Source organism: Arachis hypogaea, chromosome 5, assembly GCF_003086295.3.
Source record: "Arachis hypogaea cultivar Tifrunner chromosome 5, arahy.Tifrunner.gnm2.J5K5, whole genome shotgun sequence".
NCBI lineage: Eukaryota > Viridiplantae > Streptophyta > Magnoliopsida > Fabales > Fabaceae > Arachis > Arachis hypogaea.
Genome location: NC_092040.1, coordinates 64831495 through 64837074, shown reverse-complemented (window position 1 = coordinate 64837074; position 5580 = coordinate 64831495). Strand labels below are relative to the sequence as shown.

Below are 5580 nucleotides of genomic sequence, written 5' to 3'. Positions count from 1 at the left end.
ACTTCCATCTGAAGATCCTTATCATTTTTTAACTGAGTTCTTGCAGATCTGTGAGACTGTAAAGACGAATGGAGTTAATCCTGAAGTCTACAGACTCATGCTTTTCCCTTTTGCTGTAAGAGACAGAGCTAGAATATGGTTGGATTCACAACCTAAGGATAGCCTGGATTCCTGGGATAAGCTGGTCACTGCCTTCTTGGATAAATTCTTTCCTCCTCAAAAGCTGAGCAAGCTGAGAGTGGATGTTCAAACCTTCAAACAAAAAGATGGTGAATCCCTCTATGAAGCTTGGGAAAGATATAAGCAGTTGACCAAAAGATGTCCATCTGACATGTTTTCAGAATGGACCCTATTAGATATATTCTATTATGGTCTCTCTGAATTTTCAAAAATGTCATTGGACCATTCTGCAGGTGGATCTATTCACCTGAAGAAAACGCCTGAAGAGGCTCAAGAACTCATTGACATGGTTGCAAACAACCAGTTCATGTATACCTCTGAGAGGAATTCCATGAATAATGGGATACCTCGGAAGAAAGGAGTTCTTGAAATTGATGCTCTGAATGCCATATTGGCTCAGAACAAAATGTTGACTCAACAGGTCAACATAATCTCTCAAAATCTGAATGGATTGCAACATGCATCCAACAGTACTAGAGATGTAGCTTCTGAAGAAGCTTATGATCCTGAGAACCCTGCCATGGCAGAAGTTAATTACATGGGTGAACCTTATGGAAACACCTATAACCCATCATGGAGAAATCACCCAAATTTCTCCTGGAAGGATCAACAAAAGCCTCAACAAGGCTTTAACAATGGTGGACGCAATAGGCTGAGCAATAGTAAGCCATATCCATCATCTTCTCAGCAACAGACAGAGAATTCAGAACAAAACAATTCTAATTTAGCCAATATTGTCTCTGATCTGTCAAAAGCCACTTTCAGTTTCATGAATGAAATAAGATCCTCCATTAGAAATTTGGAGGCACAAGTGGGCCAGCTGAGTAAGAAAGTCATTGAAACTCCTCCCAGTATTCTCCCAAGCAATACAGAAGAGAATCCAAAAGGAGAGTGCAAGGCCATTGATTTGATCAAAGTGGCCGAATGCACTAGGGAGGAGGAGGACGAAAATCCTAGTGAGGAAGACCTCCTGGGACGTCCCTCAAGCAAGAAGGAGTTTCCCATTAAGGATCCAAGGGAATCTGAGGCTCATCTAGAGACCATAGAGATTCCATTAAATCTTCTTCTACCATTCATGAGCTCTGAAGACTATTCTTCCTCTGAAGAGGATGAAGATGTGACTGGAGAGCAAGTTGCTCAATATTTAGGAGCTATCATGAAGCTGAATGCCAAGCTGTTTGGTAATGAGACTTGGGAAAGTGAACCTCCCTTGCTCATTAGTGAACTAGATACTTGGATTCAGAAAACTCTACCTCAAAAGAAACAAGATCCTGGCAAGTTCTTAATACCTTGTACCATTGGCACCATGAGCTTTGAAAAAGCTCTATGTGATCTGGGGTCAGGGATAAATCTTATGCCACTCTCTGTAATGGAGAAGCTGGGGATCATTGAGGTACAACCTGCCTTGTTCTCATTGCAAATGGCAGATAAGTCATTGAGACAAGCTTATGGAATAGTAGAGGACGTGCTAGTAAAGGTTGAAGGCCTTTACATCCCTGCTGATTTCATAATCCTAGACACTAGGAAGGAAGATGATGAATGCATCATCCTAGGAAGACCTTTCCTAGCCACAGCAGGAGCTGTGATAGATGTCAACAGAGGAGAATTAGTCCTTCAATTGAATGGGGACTACCTTGTGTTTAAAGCACATGGCCATCCCTCTGTGACAAAAGAGAGTAAGCAGGAAGAGCTTCTCTCAGTTCAGAGTCAAAAAGAGCCCACACAGTCAAACTCTAAGTTTGGTGTTGTGAGGCCACAACCAAACTCTAAGTTTGGTGTTCAGACCCCATATCCAAACTCTAAGTTTGGTGTTGGGACTACACTAACATTGACCTGATCACCTTGTGGCTCCATGAGAGCCACTGTCAAGCTATTGACATTAAAGAAGCGCTTGTTGGGAGGCAACCCAATTTTATTTATCTAATTTTTATTTTATTTTGTTCTATTGTTATTTTGTGTTTTATTAGGTACATGATCATGAGGAGTCACGAAAAAAATCAAAAAAATTAAAAACAGAGTCAAAAACAGAAGAAAAAAAAAATTTTCACCCTGGAGGTAGCGCAGACTGGCGTTCAACGCCAGTAAGATGCATCTCGCTGGCGTTCAACGCCAGAACAGAGCACCATTCTGGCGCTGAACGCCAGAAACAAGCAACATCCTGGCGCTGAACGCCAGGAATGTGCCTGGAGGAGACAAGCTGGCGTTAAACGCCAGCAACAAGCATGAAACTGGCGTTCAACACCAGAAACATGCATTACATGGGCGTTGAACGCCCAGAACGTGCACCAATGGGCGTTTGAACGCCAGAATGATGCACGAAGGCAATTTACATGCCTATATGGTGAAGGAATGGTATTTCTTTTCACCTCAGGATCTGTGGACCCCACAGGATCCCCACCTACCATATTCCCACCTTTTCTTTTAATCCTAATCACACTCTCCTAATCCTAATCTCATTTCACTCTTTCCCATGTCACACTTCCCAAAAACCTTCACCAATCACTTCAATTCCTCTTCCCAATTACCCCATTCACCATTCACATCAACCCACTCTTCCCCATAAACCCCACCTACATTCATCAAATTTAAATTCAATTTCCCACCCATTCCCACCCAAATTGGCCGAACACCCACCCTCCCCTCTCCCTATAAATACCCTTCCATTCTACTTCATTTTCACACAAAACAACCCCTTCTTCTCCCACATGGCCAAACCTACTTCTTCCCCTCTCTACCATATTCTCTTTTTCTTCTTCTACTCTTCTTTTCTTTCTTGCTCGAGGGCGAGCAAATATTTAAGTTTGGTGTGGTAAAAGCATAAGCTTTTTGTTTTTCCATTACCATCAATGGCACCAAAGGCCGGAGAATCCTCTAGAAAAGGAAAAGGGAAGACAAAAGCTTTCACCTCCGAGTCATGGAAGAAGGAAAGATTCATCTCCAAGAGCCATCAAGACCACTTCTATGATGTTGTGGCAAAGAAAAAGGTGATCCCCGAGGTCCCTTTCAAGCTCAAAAAGAATGAGTATCCGAAAATCCGACATGAAATCCAAAGAAGAGGTTGGGAAGTCATAACCAACCCCATGCAACAAGTTGGAATATTGATGGTTCAAGAGTTCTATGCCAATGCATGGATCACTAGAAACCATGATCAAAGTATGAACCCGAATCCAAAGAACTATCTCACAATGGTTCGGGGGAAATACTTAGATTTTAGTCGGGAAAATGTGAGGTTGGCATTTCACTTGCCCATGATGCAAGAAGATGAACTCCCCTACACTAGAAGGGTCAACTTTAATCAAAGGTTGGACCAAGTCCTAATGGACATATGTGTGGAAGGAGCTCAGTGGAGAATAGACTCCAAAGGCAAGCCAGTTCAACTAAGAAGACTGGATCTCAAGCCTGTGGCTAGAGGATGGTTGGAGTTCATTCAACGCTCTATCATTCCTACTAGCAACCGATCTGAAGTTACTGTGGATCGGGCCATCATGATCCATAGCATCATGAGTGGAGAGGAAGTGGAAGTTCATGAGGTCATCTCCAATGAACTCTACAAAATAGCCGACAAGTCCTCGCCCATGGCACGGCTAGCCTTCCCTCACCTTATTTGCCATCTATGTTACACAGCTGGAGTTATCATAGAAGGAGATGTCTCCATTGAAGAAGACAAGCCCATCACCAAGAAAAGGATGGAGCAAGCAAGAGAAGCTCCTCACGGCCCTCAAGAAGTGCATGAGGAAGCTCATCATCAACAAATTCCTGAGATGCCTCAAGAAATGCACTTTCCTCCCAACAACTATTGGGAGCAACTCAATACCTCCTTAGAAGATTTGAGCCATAATGTTGAACAATTAAGGGTGGAACATCATGAACACTCCGTCATTCTCCAAGAAATAAGAGAAGATCAAAGAGCAATGAGGGAGGAGCAACAAAGGCAAGGAAGGGACATAGAAGAGCTTAAGAACATCATTGGTCCTTCAAGAAGAAGACGCCACTAAAGGTGGACTCATTCCTTGTTCTTTATTTCTTTCTGTTTTCGGTTTTTAGTATTGTGTTTATTTATGTTTTGTGTCTTTATTCATGATCATTAGTATGTAACCATGCCTTAAAGCTATGAATAAAATCCATTAATCCTTCACCTCTCTTAAATGAAAAATGTTTTAATTCAAAAGAACAAGAAGTACATGAATTTCGAACTTATCCTTGAATTTAATTTAATTATATTGATGTGGTGGCAATACCTTTTGTTTTCTGAATGAATGCTTGAACAGTGCATATTTTTGATCTTGTTGTTTATGAGTGTTAAAATTGTTGGCTCTTGAAAGAATGATGAACAAAGAGAAATGTTATTGATGATTTGAAAAAATCATGAAATTGATTCTTGAAGCAAGAGAAAGCAGTGAAAAAGGAAGCTTGCGAAAAAAAATGGCGAAAAAAATAGAGAAAGAAAAAGAAGGAGCAGTAGAAAAAGCCAATAGCCCTTAAAACCAAAAGGCAAGGGTAAAAAGGATCCAAGGCTTTGAGCATCAATGGATAGGAGGGCCCAAGGAAATTAAATCCAGGCCTAAGCGGCTGAATCAAGCTGTCCCTAACCATGTGCTTGTGTCATGAAGGTCCAAGTGAAAAGCTTGAGACTGAGTGGTTAAAGTCGTGATCCAAAGCAAAAGAGTGTGCTTAAGAGCTCTGGACACCACTAACTGGGGACTCTAGCAAAGCTGAGTCACAATCTGAAAAGGTTCACCCAGTTATGTGTCTGTGGCATTTATGTATCCGGTGGTAATACTGGAAAACAAAGTGCTTAGGGCCACGGCCAAGACTCATAAGTAGCTGTGTTCAAGAATCAACATGCTTAACTAGGAGAGTCAATAACACTATCCCAAATTCTAAGTTCCCAGAGACGCCAATCACTCTAAACTTCAAAGGAAAAAGTGAGATGCCAAAACTATTCAGAAGCAAAAAGCTACAAGTCCCGCTCATCTAATTAAATTAATATTCATTGATATTCTGAAATTTATAGTATATTCTCTTCTTTTTATCCTATTTGATTCTCAGTTGCTTGGGGACAAGCAACAATTTAAGTTTGGTGTTGTGATGAGCGGATAATTTATACGCTTTTTGGCATTGTTTTTATATAGTTTTTAGTAAGTTTGAGCTACTTTTAGGGATGTTTTCATTAGTTTTTATGTTAAATTCACATTTCTGGACTTTACTATGAGTTTGTGTGTTTTTCTGTGATTTCAGGTAAATTCTGGCTGAAATTGAGGGACTTGAGCAAAACTCTGAAGAAGGCTGACAAAAGGACTGCTGATGCTGTTGGAATCTGACCTCCCTGCACTCGAAATGGAATTTCTAGAGCTACAAAACTCCAAATGGCGCGCTCTCAATGGCGTTGGAAAGTAGACA

General features: G+C 41.2%; 1 non-coding gene across 1 annotated transcript; it reads right to left on the bottom strand.

Annotated features, from left to right (window-relative positions):
- Positions 1-229: 229 nt before the first annotated feature.
- On the bottom strand, positions 230-333 carry LOC112804305 (small nucleolar RNA R71). Its single transcript, XR_003202919.1, has one exon. It is a non-coding gene; the product is annotated as a small nucleolar RNA R71 (small nucleolar RNA).
- Between the last annotated feature and the right edge of the window lie 5247 nt (positions 334-5580).